Genomic DNA, 21287 nt, shown 5'->3' with positions numbered 1-21287 from the left:
CAGATACAGATGATTTTAATGCCTCAGCCTCCTGAGTAGCGGGGATTACAGGCTCCTGCCACCACACCAGGCTAATTTTTGTATTTTTAGTGGAAACGGGGTCTAACATGTTGGCTAGGCTGGTCTCAAACTTCTGACCTTAGGTGATCTACCTGCCTCGGCCTCCCACAGTGCTGGGATTACAGGCGTGAGCCACTGCGCCTGGCCTTCAAGTCACATTTCTAATCACACACCTGATCATTTCAATGACTACATGTGCCTTAAGAGAACTCTCCGAATGTTCGCATTACTGAACAATGATGGAATGTCACAAGTCTTGCAAATGTGTCCATCAAATACGTTCACATTTTAATAGGTTTAATCTGGGAAGAGGTCTTTCATAAAGAGACTATTTTTAGAATACATGTGTAAGTAGGAACACAAGCCCGTAAGTTTGCGTGTTGCCACCATACTCATTACTGACCTTCATCATGTTTATTTTCATGGTCCATATGCCTTTTTCTACTCTGTTGACCATGTGAAAGTCTGTCTGTGTCAGCATGGTTTACCTTAGTTTATAAGGTCCTCATAGGTATAGGTCACAACTATTTATTGTTTTCTATGTAGCATGTTACACAATTATGGGTTTAACAACTGCTTCTTGTTGATGTAGGGATGTAACTCTGCTTTTTTATTATGGCAGTGATATTCTATTTGATAATTGCCCAGGCCTTAAACATATGACTAAGGCATCATCCTGAGCAGGACTTGCAAATTCAAATACCCCCATGAGCCAGGTAGATAATGTTAAAGGGTGAACCAGGTCAGGTATAAAATAATAACAGAGTGGAGAGCATAAAGGAATTTCAAATCAAAATGTTCCAAACACTTCACAAGCCAAACGAAACACCTCTGTGGGTCATATCTGGCCAATGGTTCACCAGTTAGTGGCCTAAAGGTTAGGTCTGAACTCAAAGCCGGAAACTCAGGCCAATTACAGGTGTCCTGGATCTGTCTTAGGTTTGCCAAAAGCTATCATTACTTGTCCCTGCCTACCGTGGGTGATCTGAAATACCAGATTTTTCAGTCATGCTGCCCTGCCTGTAGAACCACACCTGGAGATTTTGAGATACTTCCTGGCTTGCCAGGGAAATCTGAGTCATAGTTGCCCCATTTACTTAACACAACCACAAAAAACACCTTCAAAGAGCCTATTTCCTATTGTAGTGCCCTATATCTAGGAGGCACTCCTTAAATACTTCTTGATGACACAAGCAAGCTACTTTCATAATGCTTGATTTCAAGTGTTTATAACCCATCCAATGGTCTTCATTCTAAGAATTAAGTGTAGGGGCTGGGCACGGTGGCTCACACCTGTAATCCCAGCACTTTGGGAGGCCAAGGCAGGCAGATCACGAGGTCAGGAGATCAAGACCATCCTGGCTAACACGGTGAAACCCCATCTCTACTAAAAATACAAGGTCAGGAGATCAAGACTAACCTGGCTAACACAGTGAAACCCCGTCTCTACTAAAAATACAAAAAATTAGCCAGGTGCGGTGGCGGGCGCCTGTAATCCCAGCTAGTCAGGAGGCTGAGGCAGGAGAATGGCGTGAACCCGGGAGGCGGAGTTTGCAGTGAGCCGAGATCATGCCACTGCACTCCAGCCTGGGCAATAGAGTGAGACTCCGTCTCAAAAAATAAAAAAGAATTAAATGTTCACAGTTTAATTATGATGCAAAGATTACATATACTATACCAAGTGTTGACAAGGATGTGGAGAAATCAGAGCCCTGATACGCTCAGACACTGCAGGTGTGAAAACAGTATGGCAGTTCCTCGAAGCTTAAACTTAGATTTCCCATATGACCCAGCAATTCTACTCCTGGGTATATACCCAAAAGAAAGGAAAACATATGTTCACATAAAAACTTGCACACAAATGTTCATAGCAGCATTATTCATAATAGTAAAAAAGTAGAAATAATCCAAATATCCATCAATGGACGAATGGATAAATAAAATGTTGGCCGGGCACAGTGGCTCACATCTGTAATCTCAGCACTTTGGGAGGCCGGATAGCTTGAGTCCAAGAGTTTGAGACCAGCCTGGGCAACATGAAGAAACCCTGTCTTTAGAAAAAAATAGAAAAGTTAGCCAGGCGTAATGGTGCACACCTGTACTCCCAGCTACTCAGAAGGCTGAGGTGGAAGGATCTCTGGAGCCCGTGAGGTCGAGGCTGCAGTGGGCTGTGATCATGCCACTGCTCTCCAGGCTGGGTGACAGATCAAGACCCTGTCTCAAGAATTTTTCAATTAAATTAAATTAAACATTTAAAAATAAAATGTCTATTCATATAGTGGAACATTATTCAGCAGTATAAAGGAATGGAGTTCTGGTTCTGATAAATGTTACAACACGGATGAACCTTCATAATATTATGCTAATTGAAGGGTGCCAATCACAAAAGACCACATATTTTATGTTTCATTTTATATGCAATGTTCAGGATAGGCAAATCCATAGACACAGAAAGATTAGTAGTTTCCAGGAGTTGTGGGGAGGAAAGAGTGAGGAGTGACTACTAGTGGGTAGAAAAAATGTTCTAAAAGGTATGATGGTGATGGTTGCACAACTTTGTGAATATACTAAAAACTGCTGAATTGTACATATTAAATAGATAAATTATGTGGTATGTGAATTATATCTCAATAAAGCTCTTATTTTAAAAAAGATTACATGTGCTATGAAGGTTTTTGTCATAAGCACCAAATACTGTGTACATGAATTTACTGCCATGTAACTTTCAGTGCTTTTCTTACTCCTGGCACATAGTAGGCCATCAATAGACGTTTGTTGAAGGAATGGTGAATGGGTTTCTAAGGAGCTAGAATATTCAGTGAATTGGGCTGGAGGATTCTGATTTAAATTTTTGGAGGCTATCCTGAAAATCCGTGGATTTTCTTTCCTACAAGAAAGAAACTAGCATGAAGCTTGGCATATGGCATGCTCTCAATAAATAGCAGTTCCTTCCCTCTTTTTTCAAGAGTTCTAAAATGTATTATTCTACTTTCTTAGTATCAACCTTTTCAGCTTTATAATGAATTATTAATGGAAATAGGAGTAGAAATTTTAAAAGACCAGTCTTACTTGTGTCCAGTAGCGGTAGTCACACTCAGCTAAGAAATGGTTTTTCGATGTCAAAATTTGAATAAACGGGCTAGTACAGTGGTTCTCAGTGCATCAGAATCACCTGAAGAACTGATCTGGGGTGGGGCTCAAGAAGCTGCATTTCCAACAAGTTCTAACGGAGACCAGCATTTCTTCCTTTTAAAAAAAATTTTAAATTTTTGAAACAATCACAAAATTACAGGGAAATCGGAGATACAATTCAAAGAACGATTTCTACTGAGCCATTTGAGAGCAAATTGCTGACATCACCTGTGGGTAATTTCTACAAACAAGATAGTCTACATAACGGAAATACAACCATCAGAATCAGAAAAGAAACACTGATGCATTAGTACTATCTAACCTTCACATCCCATTCAAATTTTGCCAGTTGCCTCAATAACATTGTTTATAGCTAATGATCCAGTTCAAAACCATGCATTGCAGTTACTTGTCACATGTCCTCTAGCCCTGGAACAGTTCTTCAGTACCTCCTTGACTTTCCTGACCCTGACACTTCAGAAGATTACAGGCCAGTTATTTTTTAGTGTCCCTTAATTTGGGTTTGTCTGTTTCCTTAGGAATAAATTCAGGTTATGAATCTTGGGCAGGAATATCATACAAATGCCTCTGGTCTTCTCAGTGTACCAGGTGCCACACAATAGTAACATTGTGTTTGGAACTCGTGGGTTCTTGGTCTCACTGACTTGAAGAATAAAGCCACAGACCCTCGCAGCAAGTTTTACAGCTTTTAAGGTAGCACGTCTGGAGATGTTCATTCCTCATGTTCAGAATTTTTTCCTTCTGGTGGGTTTGTGGTCTTGCTGGTTCAGTAGTGAAACTACAGACCTTTGCAGTGAGTATTACAGCTCACAAAGGCAATATGGACTAAAACAATAAGCAGCAGCAAGATTTATTGCAAAGAACAAAGCTTCCACAGTTTGGAAAGGAACGCAAGAAGGTTACAACTGTTACCTCGAGCAGCCTGCTTTTATTCTCTTATCTGGCCCCACCCACGTCCTGCTGATTGGTAGAGCCGAGTGGTCTGTTTTGACAGGGTGCTGATTGGTGCGTTTACAATCCCTGAGCTAGACACAAAGGTTCTCCACGTCCCTACCAGATTAGTTAGATACAGAGTGTGGACACAAAGGTTCTCCAAGGCCCCACCAGAGTAGCTAGACACAGAGTGTCAGTTGGCACATTCACAAACCCTGAACTAGACACAGGGTGCTGATCAGTGTGTTTACAAACCTTGAGCTAGATACAGAGTGCCGATTGGTGCATTTACAATCCCTGAGCTAGACATAAGTGTTCTCCAAGGCCCCACCAGAGTAGCTAGATACAGTGTCGATTGGTGCATTCACAAACCCTGAGCTAGACACAGGGTGCTGATTGGTGTGTTTACGAACCTTGAGCTAGATACAGAGCGCCGATTGGTGTATTTACAATCCCTGAGCTAGACATAAAGGTTCTCCACGTCCCACCAGAGTACCTGGATACAGAGTATTGATTGGTGCATTCACAAACCCTGAGCTAGACACACAGTGCTGATTGGTGTATTTACAATCCCTGAGCTAGACATAAAGGTTCTCCACGTCCCACCAGAGTACCTGGATACAGAGTATTGATTGGTGCATTCACAAACCCTGAGCTAGACACACAGTGCTGATTGGTGTATTTACAATCCCTGAGCTAGACATAAAGGTTCTCCACGTCTCTACCAGACTCAGGAGCTTAGCTGGCTTCACCCAGTGGATCCCGCACTGGGGCTGCAGGTGGAGCCACTCGCCAGTCCGGCGCCGTGTGGTCCCACTCCTCACCCCTTGGGTTGTCGATGGGACTAGGCCCCGTGGAGCAGGGGGTGGCACTCGTCGGGGAGGCTCAGGCCGCGCAGGAGCCCATGGAGGGGGTGGGAGGCTCAGTCATGGTGTGCTGCAGGTCCCAAGCCCTGCCCCGTGGGAAGGCAGCTAAAGCCTGGTGAGAAATCGAGCGCAGCGCCAGTGGGTTGGCACTGCTGGGGGACCTCCGCAGCCGCTGGCCCGGGTGCTAAGCACCTCATTGCCCGGGGCCGGCAGGGCCAGCCGGCTGCTCCGAGTGCAGGGCCCACCAAGCCCACGCCCACCCGGAACTCCAGCTGGCCCGCAAGCACCGCACGCAGCAGCCCCGGTTCCTGCTGGCACCTCTCCCTCCACACCTCCCTGCAAGCTGAGGGAGTCCGCTCTGGCCTTGGCCAGCCCAGAAAGGGGCTCCCACAGTGCAGCGGTGGGCTGAAGGGCTCAAGTGCTGCCAAAGTGGGAGCCCAGGCAGAGGAGGCACCGAGAGCAAACGAGGGCTGTGAGGACTGCCAGCAGGCTGTCACATCTCAATGTGTCGCATTTCTGATGATGCTAACTTTTATCATTTAATAAAGGTGCTGTCAGTCTTCTCCACTATAAAGTTATTCTTTCCCTCTTTGCAATTAATAAATATTTTGTGGAGAGATGCTTTGAAATAATCCAAATATCCCATTCTTCATCAAACTTTCATTTATTTATAGCTCTATGGATGTGATTTCCAATTTTATTCAATAGGTTAGAATTCATCATTATTATTTATTTTGATATTCAGATTGTCCCTCAGTAGGCTAGTGGGAGCCCTTCTACCTGGCTTCTATGCCTTTTGATATGTCCCCAACACTTTCTGAGCACTTCCTGACTTTCAGGCACAAGATGTTCCAGACTCATCTCACACTTTCCATGCTACAGCCCTGGAATCAGCCATTTCTCCAAGGAGCCATAATTCCTTTTAATTGCAAATGGTGTTTGAGGCCAAAATCTAGGTGCTCAGTGTGCTTATTGATATCGGAGTGTTGTTCCTCTAGGCCTTTTCAGCGAGAGCTAAGTAATATACATACATATGTATGTTAGGCATTGATTGCTGTATAACAAATTACCACAAATTTAGCATCTTAAAACAACACACATTCATTACCTCACAGCTTTTGTGGCTCAGGAGCCCTGGCCTGGCTTAGTGGAATCTTCTGCTTTAAATTCTCACAAAATGTCAACTGAGGCTATGGTCTTATCTCGGGGTTCATCCGAGGAAAGATGCACTTTCAAGCTCATGTGGTGGCAAGATTCAGGTCTTTCTGGGTGTGCTGAACTGAGGGCCTCAGGCTTTTACTGGTTATTGGCTGAAGGCTACCCTCTGTTCCTTGCCATGTGGTCCTCTCCATAGAGCGATTCATCACCTAGCAACTTGCTTCATCAAAGTCAGCAAGAAGGCCAGATGAGCTGGCTCACGCCTGAATCCCAGCACTTTGGGAGGCCAAGGCAGGAGGATGACTTGAGCCTAGGACTTTGAGACCAGCCTGGGCAACATGGCGAAATCCTGTACCTATAAAAAATACAAAAAATTAGCTGGGCATGGTGGCACATGCCTGTAGTCCCAGCTAATTGGGAGGCTAATGCAGGAGGATCGCTTGAGCCCAGAAGGCAGAGATTGCAGTGAACTATGATGGCGCCATTGCACTCCAGCCTGGGCTACAGAGCAAGACTTTGTCTCAAAAAAAAGCAGAGGCCGGGCACAGTGACTCATGCTTGTAGTCCCAGCACTTTGGGAGGCTGAGGCGAGCAGATCACCTGAGATCAGGACTTCAAGACCAGCCTGGCCAACGTGGTGAAACCCCATCTCTACTAAAAATACGAAAATTAGACAGGCTTGGTGGTGCGCACCTGTAATCCCAGCTACTCAGGAGGCTGAGGCAGGAGAATCACTTGAACTCGGGAGGCAGAGGTTGCAGTTAGTTGAGATTGCACTACTGCATTCCAGCCTGGGCAACAGAGCGAGACTCCATCTCAAAAGAAAAAAAAAAAAAAGCAAAAGAGAGTCTCCAAGCAAGATGGACATTATAATCTTATGTAACATACTCACAGAAATGACATTCCATTCTATTTGCTATATTCGCTTGGTTAGAAGTGAGTCATAGGCTCTGCCCACACTCAAGGGGAAGGCATGAATACTGGGGGTGAATACGGGGGGTGCAGATCATTCCAGGCCATCTCAGGAGCATCTTTAACACACAGTAGATGCAAGAGGATACTCAGGCCTCCCAAAGTGAATAATTGGGGACCTTCTGAGAGTATGCCCACCACAATACATATATATGGATGTTCATTTATGTTTATAAGTCTATCCATCTATCTATCTTGAAAACTCTAATTCATACTAATATACCCAATTCTAATCCAAAACCACAATATTCATCTTAGTTTTCTTCCTTTCCATATTTTTAACTCCCCTTTCTGACAGTGAGAAACATTTATATATATATATATTAGTATTTTTAGTAGAGACGGGCTTCACCATATTGGTCAGGCTGGTTACGAAAAGAAACCTCAATATATTTCTTATTGCATCAATCTCCAAACTCCACAGTTGTCTCTTCTCCCTTATGGATGCTTTTCTTTCTCCGCTCAGGCTCTGATGCCCCATGTCAGGCTGCCCCCTGGTAAGGATGCTCGGATACACACATCAAGCACCCCTGTGAGTGGATGCCCCTCACCCTGTAGGCTGTGACCCCCGGGCAGACCTACCCCTTGCATGGAGGCCCCTCTACCTGGTGTGGCTCTGACGCACCGCAGCCCTGCCTCTCCTCTCCCCATGAATGCCCACCTCACTCTGCCCCATCTAAAACTTCAGGACTCAATCATTCAGGAAGAAAGGGTAGGGATAAGAGAGGAAGGAGCACATTTCTCTTTAATATTTCCATTTTCCTCATTAAATACAGTTCCACTGCCCTCCCCCAAAATATGAGAGAGAAGGTACAAAATATTCCCTGAACAGATGGTGTAAAGTAAGAGTGGCTATTCTATAAATTTGCAGCTTATTAGCTGGAGTTGAAGGAACTCTCCTGTGTGAGGCAGCAGGGAAAAATATAAAGGAGGGACAAATGGAAATAGTCATGCACAGTGTTTTCATTTCACCTCCATGCTCTGCTCCGGCTCAGCTATTTGCCAGTCTGAGATGCCCACTCTTTCTTCTTTGCATTAGTTCAATTCCTCACTCCATTCAAGGGCCCCTCTCAAGATTCCTTCCACAGAAATCCCTCACTAACCTGAGCCCAGCTATTTTCCCCTCCTTTGAAATTCCAAAGACCATTTTCAGTCTTTGCCACTCACATTCTAGCACTTGATTCTACATGAACTTGCACTGGTCCTAGCTTTTTCTTTTCTTTTTTTTTGAAACAGTCTTATTCTTGTCACCCAAGCTGGAGTACAGTGGCGCAATCTTGGCTCACTGCAACCTCCACCTCCCGGGTTCAAATGATTCTCCTGCCTCAGCCTCCCAAGTAGCTGGGATTTCAGGCGCCCACCACCACACCTGGCTAATTTTTGTATTTTTAGTAGAGATGGGGTTTCACTATGTTGGCCAGGCTGGTCTCGAATGCCTGACCTCAAATGATCTGCCTGCCTCAGCCTCCCAAAGTGCTACGATTACAGGTACGAGCCACCACACCCAGCTTCTAGCTTTTTCATATATACATTTTTTTCTCCTAAGCTAGACAATAAGTTCCTTCATTGTGTGTTTCACGTGATTGTCGAGTGATGAAAACCAGTCTTGCTGTGGACTGATATGATATTGACGGGAAGAGGGGAAGATGGAAACCCTTTCAGAAGGGTGGCCACTAGCTATTTCATGTTTCTTTGCTTAGCTCACTCTCTTCACTTGAGAGCAACCACAGCATTAGATGTTCAAGAAATACATACTGAATTATAATTTAACATTTACGGTAACCACGATTTCTCCAGAACACATGGACCCCAGAATACATGTGCAACGTATTTCAATGACCCCAAATGGATAATCAATGACATGCACATAAAACTGGAGGAATGGCTTTATTTCTATCCCTGTTTTTCTGAACCCTGTACATCATACTGAGATGTGACAGCGTGCTGGCAGTCCTCACAGCCCTCGCTCGCTCTCGGCGCCTCCTCTGCCTGGGCTCCCACTTTGGCAGCACTTGAGGAGCCCTTCAGCCCACCTCTGCACTGTGGGAGCCCCTTTCTGGGCTGGCCAAGGCGGGAGCTGGCTCCCTCGGCTTGCGGGGAGCTGTGGAGGGAGAGGCGCCAGCGGGAACCGGGTCTGCGAGCGGTGCTTGCGGGCCAGCTAGAGTTCCGGGTGGGTGTGGGCTTGGCGGGCCCCACACTCGGAGCAGCCAACTGGTCCTGCCGGTCCTGGGCAATGAGGGGCTTGGCACCCGGGCCAGCACCTGCAGAGGGTGTACTGGGTCCCCCAGCAGTGCCAGCCCACCGGCCCTGTGCTCGATTTCTCACCGGACGTTAGCTGCCTTCCCGCGGGGCAGGGCTGCGGACCTGCAGCCCGCCATGCCTGAGCCTCCCAACCCCTCCATGGGTTCTTGTGCGGCCCAAGCCTCCCCGACGAGCGCCACCCTCTGCTCCACAGCACCCAGTCCCATTGACCACCCAAGGGCTGAGGAGTGCGAGCGCACAGCGTGGGACTGGCAGGCAGCTCCACCTGCAGCCCCGGTGCAGGATCCACTGGGTGAAGCCAGCTGGGCTCCTGAGTCTGGTGGAGATGTGGAGAACCTTTATGTCTAGCTCAGGGATTGTAAATACACCAATCAGCACCCTGTGTCTAGCTCAGGGTCTGTGAATGCACCAATTGACACTGTATCTAGCTGCTCTGGTGGGGCCTTGGAGAACCTTTATGTCTAGCTCAAGGATTGTAAATACACCAATCAGCCCTCTGTATCTAGCTCAAGGTTTGTAAACACACCAATCAGCACCCTGTGTCTAGCTCAGGGTTTGTGAGTGCACCAATCGACACTCTGTATCTAGCTGCTCTGGTGGGGCCGTGAAGAACCTTTGGGTCAATACTCTGTATCTAACTGATCTGATGGGGATGTGGAGAACCTTTATGTCTAGCTCAGGGATTGTAAACGCACCAATGAGCACCCTGTCAAAACAGACCACTCGGCTCTACCAATCAGCAGGACGTGGGTGGGGCTAGATAAGAGAATAAAAGCAGGCTGCCCCAGCCAGCAGTGGCAATCTACTCGGGTTTCTCTCCCCACTGTGGAGGCTTTGTTCTTTGACTCTTTGGGTCAACACTGCTTTTGTGACTTGGAGCACTCACCACGAAGGTCTGCAGCTTCATTCTTGAAGCCAGCAAGACCATGAGCCCACTGAGAGGAACAAGCAACGCAGAATGAGCAACTCCAAATATGTTACCTTAAGAACTGTAACACTCACTGTGTTGGTTTGCAGCTTCAGTCCTGAGCCAGAAAAGCCACAAACCCACCAGAAGAAAGAAACTCCAAACACATCTGAACATTGGAAGGAATGAACTCCAGATATGCCACCTTAAGAGCTGTAACACTCGCTATGAGGGTCTATGGCATCATTCTTGAAGTCAGTGAGACCAAGAACCCACCAACTGTGGCCACAATAGTAGCAATATAATTTTGAGGACCTTGCTCAATGTGAATGCACTATTCCCACAAAGCACTGAAACAGGGATCAAAGGTGAAGATTATGTTCTAATACAGCATAAAACTTTGTGGCAGCAACCTTTGGTGAAATAAGAAAATAGTACAACTGATTTCCTAGTGTGCTGAGTAGCTTCAATCCCTTATAGTATCACAGCCAGGGTGTTTAAGGGGATTGTTTCTCACGAATCCTTAAAAGGTATCCAGTGTATGCAGCTACATGTGATTTGAACGTGGTTTCTTTAGATAACAACTTAGAAGTTTGTCCAATTACAAAATTCGTAGTAACTATGTAGGAGTTGGATGCTAATCATTGTCACAGAAATGTTAATATCGGCCAGGCGCAGTGGCTCACGCCTGTAATCCCAGCACTTTGGGAGGCTGAGGTGGGCGGATCACTTGAGGTCAGGAGTTCGAGACCAACCTGACCAACATGCAAAAACCCCGCCTCTACTAAAAATACAAAAACTAGGCAGGTATGGTGGCGCATGCCTGTAATCCCAGCTACTCGGGAGGCTGAGGCAGGAGAATCGCTTGAACCCGGGAGGCAGAGGTTGCGGTGAGCTGAGATCACACCACTGCACTCCAACCTGGATGACAGATCGAGACTCCGTCTCAAAAAAAATGTTAAATAGCTTGACCCAAATCACTAAAAAGCATCAGATCAGGAAAACCTTGACCTTTTGACCAGTAGCTCTTTCTGAAGTCATTGAGGATATTATCATTTTGGTTTTTGTTTTGTCTTGTTGGTGTTCACAATGAATAAGAAGACAGTGGCTTTGGCTTGCACACTGTATTCAGGTGATGTTATCAGGCCTTCTCTAATCACCCCAATCTAATATCCAGCTAGTCAAAACAGATCTAGAGCATAACATCACACGATCACAACACACAGTACATCCAGTCGGCAGCTGCTAGGAGGACAGCCGCAGTTCCTCTCGGCTGAACGTGGCTCCTTTAAGGGGCGGCCGCAGGAAAGAATGCATGTGTGCTGCCAAAACAACATGTGAGCCGGTGAAGATGATGCTGAACTTGAGCACGTGAAGAGGGTGATGCAAAACATAGACCGCGCTCTTTCTTTTTGGCAAAAACAAGAGACAAAAGACACCTTGCAGGCGAGAGGAAGGGAATTTTTAAATGTGATAGTTACAGCCATGTTTAGAGGATTTTCGCATCAAGTAGAATATTTGAGTCTAGTTCCATAAGTAACTGGATACACATGTACACACACAGACACACACACATGCACGCTCGTTTAGTTGCCCAGGGAGTATCAAGAAATCAAACTAGCATTTTGACTTCTGTTCCGTATGTCAGGGATCACTCAGAGGTTGCCTCTGAGCATTCTTGTTTGTTGTGGAACACTGAGGGGAATGGCTGCTTTAGGATAGGGCTTTTTTTTTCTTTCTTTCTTTTTTTTTTTTAGAATAGGGCTAGCTCTATAAAGAACTGTTTGCTGAAGTCCTTTGTTTGCTTAACTACCATCCTGAATCAACGTACTCTCGTGATGAGGATGAGACTGTTAAAACGAGGCTGGACAAGAGCATGCAGTATAAATCTACTCTCAAACACGCAAGCGGTTGAGAAACCAAGTAACAAATGAGAAGCTTTTGTGCTCAAGAGAGGTTCTGTGATGAATTCCTTTGTTTAGCAAATACCTCAGTTATTTTGGCTTTGTATCTGCATTTTCAATTTTCAGGGTGCTTAGTTTAAGTTCCACCCGTACTAATCAGAATGTTGTTTTAAAAAAAAATACTGGAAATGATTGCATTTTCCTTTGCCAGACCACTAGGTAGTGAAACAGCAGGGGCTTTGGAGTCAGACCTAATTCGAACCCACCTCTGTCCCTAACTAGTAAAAGCAAAAAGGTCATTTTGCCTCTCTGATTTTCAGTGTCTGTATCTGTAAAATGGGCGCCATTTTTCCAAGTTCACAGAGCAGTGTGCGGTACAGTGCTGGCCTGCAGTAGGTGCACAGGGAATGAAAGTGATGGTTGCTTTTGTTAATTACACAGTCAGAGGCCTACAGAGCTTGCATGTCATAGGAGGCCACCACCTCAGACCTAATTCCTGTCCAGGCCAAGGAGAGGGATAACAGCCAGATCCTCAGAGAGTTCAAAATTCAGAGCATGGATTCTACAGGAAGGCAGATTGAGAAAACATGTCTTTTGAAATCCATCAGAGGCACAAAAGGACAAATACTGTATGATTCCACTTATATGAGGAACCTAGACTAGGAAAATTTATAGGGACACAAAATTGAATAAAGGGTCCCAAGGGCTGGGAGAATGAGGAGGCGTTGTTTATAGGGTACAGAGTTTGTGTCTGGGATGGTGAAAAAGTTCTAGAGATAGTGATGATGGTTGCATAACCATGCCAATGTACTTAATGCCACTGAACTGTACACTTAAAAATGTTTAAAATGGCAAATTTGGGGCTGGTCATGGTGGCTCATGCCTGTAATTTCAGCATTTTGGGAGGCTGAGGCAGGAGGAGGATTACTTGAGCCCAGGACTTCAATGACAGTCTGGGCAATATAGTGAGACCCTGTCTCTACAAAAAAATTTAAAGAACTAGCCAGGTGTGGTGGCATGCACCTGTGGTCCCAACTACACAGGAGGCTGAGGCGGGAGGATGGCTTGAGCCCAAGAGGTCAAGGCTGCATTGAGCCATGTTCACACCACTACACTCCAGCCTGGTGGACAGAGTGAGATCCTATCTCAAATAAAATAAAATAGTAAAATTTTGTGTCATGTATGTTTTACCATAATTTTTAAAAAGAGAAAAAAAATCATTGGAATGAGGCAAATTAAGATACATCCACTTGTGGAATTCTATGTAGCTGTTAGAGGGAATGGGGTAGATTTTATTCTACTGACATGGAAAGATGCCCAGGATATACAGCTAAATGAAAAAAGCAAGCTGCAATCGTATGTGTAGTATAACGCCAGTTTTTTTTTTTTCTGCTTGAATTTCTTTACATTCATTGACTAATCGAATCTTCACAACACACCTATGATGTATATATTGTTACCATGACTCCATTTTGCAGATGAGGAAACTAAGGCACAGAGAGGTTAAGTACCTTGCCCCAGGTCACAGATCTAATACGCAGTAAAGCTACAATTTTTTTTTTTTTTTTTTTTTTGAGACGAAGTCTCACTCTGTCGCCCAGGCTGGAGTGCAGTGAGGCCATCTCGGCTCACTGCAATCTCTGCCTCCGGGGTTCAAGTGAGTCTCCTGCCTCTGCCTCCCGAGTAGCTGAGATTACAGGCCCCTGCCACCACACCCAGCTAATGTTTTTGTATTTTTAGTAGAGATGGGGGTTTCACCATATTGGCCAGGCTGGTCTTGAACTCCTGACCTCGTGATCCACCCACCTCAGCCTCCCAAAGTGCTGGGATTACAGGCGTGGGCCACCGTGCCCGACTGAGCTACAATTTTGATGCAGATCCAACTATCTGGTCCCCAAAATCTGAGTTCCAAAACCTTCAGCATCAGCTTCCCTGGGAGCATTTTAGAGATGTGGATTCTCTGGCTCTGCCCCAGACCTACTGAATAAGAATCTGCAGGGTAACTATCCCCAGATGATTCTTGTGCACATTAAAGTCTGAGAAGACTGAAGCCTAAAGCACCATACAACACAACGCCAGTTTTATAGTAAGTATTAATACATGCATAAAATAATTTACTTGGAATTCTGTGGCCTTTTAAGTTTTTTAACTGAGCAATGTCTTCTAGAAACTAGACCAAAAAATCTGTATTAAATTGGCCATGAACCAGGTTCACATCCTGTGTCATCATTGGCTTAGGAGTTATTCTGTCAGAGTTTAGAAATGTGTTTCTCTTGGAGCTCCTGCCTATAGCTTTCCTAATGTAGTCCTTTACAATATAATAAAACCTTATTAAGTTGAACTCAATTCTTTTTTTGTTTTGTTTTATTTTTTGTTTTTGAGACGGAGTCTCACTCTGTCACCCAGGCTGGAGTACAGTGGAGTGATCTCGGTTCACTGCAAGCTCTGCCTCCCGGGTTCACGTCATTGTCCTGCCTCAGCCTCCCGAATAGCTGGGACTACAGGCGCCCGCCACCATGCGCGGCTAATTTTTTGTATTTTTAGTAGACATGGAGTTTTACTGTGTTAGCCAGGATGGTCTCGATCTCTTGACCGCGTGATCCTCCCGCCTCGGCCGACCAAAGTGCCGGGATTACAGGCATGAGCCACCGCACCCGGCCAAGTTGAGCTCAATTTTGAATTGTAATGCATTCATTTTGAACATGGTGAAGGCTTTAATTAACTTAAGAAATTATTTAGCAAATAAATTGTTATGCTAGTTAATAGACTTGTAAGGGGACACATTTAACTGCTTAAATAAAGCCAGATCCTTTTTTAATTTGAAGGATTTTAGTACATTCATTACTAGTGATTGTAAGTGAGACGTCAACATTTATTAAAGGAACGTGACAGTGCTTCTCCATAGACAGTCTGGAAGTACTTAACTAATTGGTTAAATGTAGTTTAATCTACTAGAACAAATTTCCTTAGAAATAATTCTATAATTCATACACTTTAAGTAGTGAAGTCTACTACCTTTCCACACCCATTCCTGCAACTGAGCTGGATTAATGAGGTTTTATTTTACCAAGGTTTGAATAATAATTATGTAGTGATCATGAGGTTGATTAAACTCTGAAGGATGTTTCACTTAATACCTTCATGCCTCAGTTTCTCCACCTGTAAAATGAGCATATTAAGGGGCACAAGCAGGGTCACCACATGTGGTTGTGCAGGTTGAGAACTGCACAACTCTAGGGGGCACCATTTACAACCTGCATGGTTGTGGGCTGCTCCTCTGCTTGGAGGGCTCCTGAGAGGATTAAATGAGTTTGAGACCAGCCTGGCCAACATGGTAAAACCCTGTCTCTATTAAAAATACAAAAATCAGCCAGGTGTGGTGGCAGGCACCTGTAATTCCAGCTACTCAGGAGGCTGAGGCAGGAGAATCACTTGAACCCAGAGGCGGAGGTTATAGTTAGCCAAGATCACGCCATTGCACTCCAGCCTGGGCGACAGGAGTGAAATTCCATCTCAAAAAAAAAAAAAAAGGTTTCTACAGGTCATGGTGGCTTACACCTGTAATCTCAGTCTTAGGGAGGTTGAGGCGGGACAATCATTTGAGCCCAAGAGTTCAAGACCAGCCTGGGCAACAAAGGGAGACTTGTCTTTACAAAAGAATAATAAAAAATTAGCCAGGCATGGTGGCATGCACCTATAGTTCCAGGTACTCAGGAGTCTGAGGTGGGAGAATTGCTTGAACCCGGGAGGTTGAGGCTTCAGTGAGCCGTGATCATACCACTACACTCCAACCTGAGCAACAGAGCAAGACCCTGTCTCAAAAAAACACGAAATCAAAAACCAAAACCAAAAAAAACCAAAGATTTTTGCAATTACCAGATATGTAGAATTATTGCTGATATAAACAATTATAAATTTAAAATAACTACTCATAGTCCATTCCCAAAGCAATGTTATAAAGCAAATTCTTTCAAAACTATTTATACCATGAAATTATATTTAATTTAGGATTTGGACACATTTTAATATGTCTAATATGACGTGGGGTGGGGTGTCCACAGGCAGTATCATAGGCCCACCTGAAGTCTTAGAAGAGCTTGGTTTCTGTGTGAACTGCTGGGAAAGATGAACAATCAGCTGGGCGTGGTGGCTCACACCTGTAATCCCAGCAGTTTGGGAGGTGGAGGCAGGCAAATCACAAGGTCAAGAGATCGAGACCATCTTGGCCAACATGGTGAAACCCCATCTCTACTAAATATACACATATATACATATAAATTAGCTGGGTGTGGTGACATGCACCTGTAGTCCCAGCTACTCTTGAGGCTGAGGCAGGAGAATCACTTGAATGCGGGAGGCAGAGATTGCATTGAGCTGAGATTGCGCCACTGCACTCCAGCCAGGGAGACAGTGCAAGACTCCATCTCAAAAAAAAAAAAAAAAAGAAAAGAAAAAGAAAGACAGAAAGATGAATAATCCAGACTTGGAGAGCCAAGAAAGACCTCTGGGTAATGCCTGAGGGAAGTTGTGAAGGGGAGTTAGGTGAGTAAGTTAGTTTGTTAGAGCTGCCTTGACAAGGTACCACAGACTGGGTAGTTAAAACCACATAAATATATTGTCTCACAGTTCTGGAGGCTGGAAGTCCAAGACTAAGGTGTTGGCAGGGTTGGTTTCTTCTGTGGGCGCAAGTGTGAATCTGTTCTATGCCTCTCCCCTAGCACCTGGTGGTTTGCCAGCAATCCTTGGCACTCCTTGGCTTGCGGCAGCAGAATTTCAGTCTTCACGTGGCATTCTCTCCCTACGTCTCAATCTGTGTCCAAATTTCCCCTTTTCAAAAAGACAGTGGTCATATTGGATTAGAGGCCGCCCTGCTTCAGTACGACCTCATCCTAACTAATTATACCTGCAATATCCCTAATTTCCAAATAAGGTCACATTCTGAGGTCCTGAGGGTTAGGACTTCAACATAAGGTTTTTTTTAGGGACATAATTCAGCCTGTAACAGTGGGTAAAGAAGTGATGGGGGGAACGCCAGGGAAGGAGAACAGAGTAACACATGCAAAGGTCTCACAGGAAAGAGAGAACACAGGATCTGTCTAAAAACGGAATCAAGAGAGGTGAGATAAGGGATCAGATCACAAAACACTTTGTAAACTAAATATGGGTTTAATCGAAAAGGCAGGATTTTTCAGTGTGATTTTTTCGTTGCTGTTGTTGAGACACAGTCTCAGTCTGTCACCCAGGCTGGAGTGCAGTGGCAGGATCTCAGCTCACTGCAACCTCCTTCTACAGGGTTCAAGCGATTTCCTGCCTCAGCCTCCTGAGTAGTTGAGACTACAGGCTTGCACCACCATGCCCAGGTAATTTTTGTATTTTTTAGTAGAGACGGGGTTTTGCCATGTTGGCCAGGTTGGTCTTGAACTCCTGACCTCAAATGATCTGCCGCCTCTTGGCCTCCCAAAATGCTGGGATTTACAGGCATGAGCCAGGGGGCCTTCAGTGTGATATTTAAAAATCAAAATGAAACAACAGAACAATCCTTATGCATCTCTGCTCTCCCATGCCCTCTCCTTATCAAACTCCCCCATCCCAAGATCCTGAAAGCCAACCAGGAAAGAACCAAGGCCAGAAGTCTAAGGTGTACTTTGGGTCACATGGCTTGTACCTGGCACGACCCAGGTTAGAATCCAAGGAAGTGACTCCTGTCCAAGTCTCTGCTTTCTACACACCATGCTATTTTTATTTGTCTCACTTAGTAGGTAATTCTTTGGCTGTTATGGAATCTTAGATTATAATTTTTTGGAGCAATTTTTAAAAACTGGAGTTCTGTAATCGAGTCAATATCTCTACCTTTATTTAAAAAAAATTTTTTTTTTGGAGGTGGAGTTTCGCTCTTGTTGCCCGGTCTGGAGTGTAATGGTGCGATCTCGGCTTAAGTGCAATGGTACGATCTTGGCTTACTGCAACCTCAGCCTCCCGGGTTCAAGAGATTCTCCTGCCTCAGCCTCCCGAGTAGCTGAGATTACAGGTGCCTGCCACCACACCCTGCTAATTTTGGTATTTTTAGTAGAGACAGGGTTTTCCCATGTTTGGCCAGCCTGGTCTTGAACTCCTGACCTCAGGTGATCTGCCTGCCTCGGCCTCCCAAGGTGCTGGGACTACAGGTGTGAGCCACCGAGCCCAGCCTATTTAAATGTTTTATGAGATTAGAGTAGACTATTAATCAGTCATAGTAGAAAAACTGAAATGATCTGTTTATGTATCTGTCTCCTTCACTACTCTGTAAGCACCACCAGGGCAGGGCCATGGCCTACTCATTCCTAAACCCCACTGCTGAGTACTGAGCTCAGTAAATGCTAAACTAACCAAAGGCCGAAGATGCTCCCTTCCTCAGCTCTGGAGACCTGTTCTCAGCTGGGTGCGCCCAGGATGGGGCACTGTAGACACAGTTCAAGACCCGGGCTGGGCCCTATAAGCCTTTTCAGCCTTTAGTAACATCTAGGAGTCCCAGGCTACTCTGAACAAAAATCTCATGGTAAGCCCCCAACCCAGAAGTGACCCTGCTCTAAACAGAAAAGCCAAATGCACATCAGAAATCCTGAAAAGAAAAAAAAAAAAAAAATCACAGAGGCGGTCCAAAGAAAAGAAAAAGAAATCCTGAACAAAAACTTTTCTAAAAAACACACAACCCAGAAGCCACAAGAAAAACATGGACAGACTACATAAAAAAATGCAACAAAAGACATGGTTAATTGTTAAAAGACATATGACAGTCTATAATAAAATATTTACATCATATATTTTAACTGAGGTTTAATATCCTAAATGCACACAAAGAGCCAGAAGAAGAAAAACTCAAAAGGAAAAGGCAAAATTGATGAATATGAAATTTGTGTAGTGGCAATACAGAGGTCTGATAAATAACAAAAAAAGTCTTGTTGGCTGGGTGCGGTGGCTCACACCTGTAATCCCAGGACTTTGGGAGGTCAAGGTGGGTAGATCACTTGAGGTAAGGAGTTCGAGACCAGCCTGGCTAACATGTTGAAACCCCATCTCTACTAAAAATACAAAATTAGCCAGACGTGGTGGCGCACACCTGTAATCCCAGCTACTTGGCAGGCTGAGGCAGGACAATCACTTGAACCCGGGAGGCAGAGGTTGCAGTGAGTTGAGATTGCACCACTGCACTCCAGCCTGGGTGACAGAGTGAGACTTTGTCTCAGAAAAAAAAAAAATAGTGGGGCATGGTGGCACCTGCCTGTAGTCCCAGCTACTCGGGTGGCTGAGGCAAGAGGACTGCTTGAGCCCAGGAGGTCAAGGCTGCAGTGAGCTGAAGTTATGGCACTGCAGTCTAGCCTGGCTGACAGAGCAAGACTCTGTCTCAAAACAAAAAAGATAAATTTTTTTCTAAAAAGCCGTATTGCTTCATCGAGTTCAAATGATTGAGAAGAACTACCTGTATCAAGGAGGTCATCTAAGAGAGGTGATGGGATGTAGAGAGACAAGTTCTGGACTGGGAGTTAGGAGGCCTGGAATCAAGTTTCACTTCTGCTTGTAACAGCAAGATCTTAGGAATACCACAGAACTGTCTAGGGCTCAGTTTCCTCATCAGCAAATATTGGTCTTGGATTAGACAACTTTTAAGTTCTCTTCTACTTCAACTATTCCTCTCTTTTTGTTTATAAGATTCTATGTATGTATGTATGTATGTATCTATCTTTCTATCTACTTAGCTAACTACCTATCCATTCATTTATGTTAACAATTTTAGCCAGGCGTGGTGGCTCACACCTGTACTCCCGGCACTTTGGGAGGCCAAGTCGGGTGGATCACCTGAGGTCAGGAGTTCAAGACCAGCCTGGCCAACATGGCGAAACCCCATCTTTACTAAAAATACAAAAAATTAGCTGGGCATGGTGGTGGGCACCTATAATCCCAGCTACTTGGGAGGCTGAGGCAGGAGAATTGCTTGAACCTGGGAGGCAGAGGTTGCAGTGAGCAGAGATCGCACCACTGCACTCCAGCCTGGGTAACCACAGTGAAATTCCATCTCAAAAAAAAAATCAGGGAGCAAGTAAAAATACAATATGATAAGAAAAACATTCTAACAATACAAAAATACACAGTGAAAAAGTAAGTTTCTCTCTCACCCATGACACACAGCACTCTAGTTTCTGCCCCACTTTAGCCACTCAACACTTTATTTTATATGCACATAATTCTCCATCCTTCCTTTTTTTCATATAACTATCTAGAAATGGACCTGCTAGGTTAGAAGATATGTGTATCTTATAGCGTTTGTTTGTGTGTGTGTGTGTGTTTGTTTTTTGAGACGGAGTCTTGCTGTGTCGCCAGGCTGGAGTGCAGTGGTGCGATCTCAGCTCACTGCAACCTCCGCCTCCTGGATTCAAGTGATTCCCCTGCCTCAGCCTCCCAAGTAGCTGGGATTACAGGCACAAGCACACACCACCATTCCCAGCTAATTTTTTGTATTTTAATAGAAACGGGGTTTCACCATGTTGGCCAAGATGGTTTCGATCTCCTGACCTAGTGATCCACCAGCCTCGGCCTCCCAAAGTGCTGGGATTACAGGCATGAGCCACCACGCCAGCTGTATCTTATGTTTTAATAGATGTTGCTAAACTGTGCACCAAAGAGGACCATGCCTATTTTTCCAATTCTTCATCTACACCTTATGTTATCAGACTCTCATTTTTGTTATTCTGCGAGATGGAAAAACCACATCTGGTGGTTTTACCTTGCCTTTCATTTATTGTGTATGAGGTAGAGAATCTTTTAATATGCTTAAAAGCCATTGACATTCATTATTTTATGAATCATCTATTCATGTACTTGGCCCTTTCTTTGTGTACAAACAGAATTTTTCCTGGAATGCAGAAAATGGGGCACCCTTAACACCCCTGTCATGGAGAGATGGAACTTAAAGGACATCGCTCTTAAGGCCTGGGTTACAGGTGGGTGTTTGAGGGCAGCAGTTGGTGGAATGAACCAGGAAGGACTGGCAGAGTGTAAAGGGAGGGCTCCCGCTGGCCAGCTAAGAATGGCTTTTAT

The 21287-nt window shown here is 44.8% G+C and overlaps 1 protein-coding gene across 1 annotated transcript in view; it reads left to right on the top strand.

The window, feature by feature from the left end:
• Positions 1 to 8715: 8715 nt before the first annotated feature.
• The window catches only part of RNF182 (ring finger protein 182), a 229355-nt gene continuing 216783 nt past the window's right edge, over positions 8716 to 21287 (top strand). Inside the window, exon 1 of the mRNA XM_063632890.1 lies at positions 8716 to 8727. The gene's annotated coding sequence lies outside the window, so the exon portion shown is untranslated. The remainder of the gene's footprint in view (positions 8728 to 21287) is intronic.

Source organism: Symphalangus syndactylus, chromosome 23, assembly GCF_028878055.3.
Source record: "Symphalangus syndactylus isolate Jambi chromosome 23, NHGRI_mSymSyn1-v2.1_pri, whole genome shotgun sequence".
In the NCBI taxonomy this organism is placed as follows: domain Eukaryota; kingdom Metazoa; phylum Chordata; class Mammalia; order Primates; family Hylobatidae; genus Symphalangus; species Symphalangus syndactylus.
Note: the sequence above shows the minus strand (reverse complement) of the source record. Positions and strands in the feature narration are given on the sequence as shown.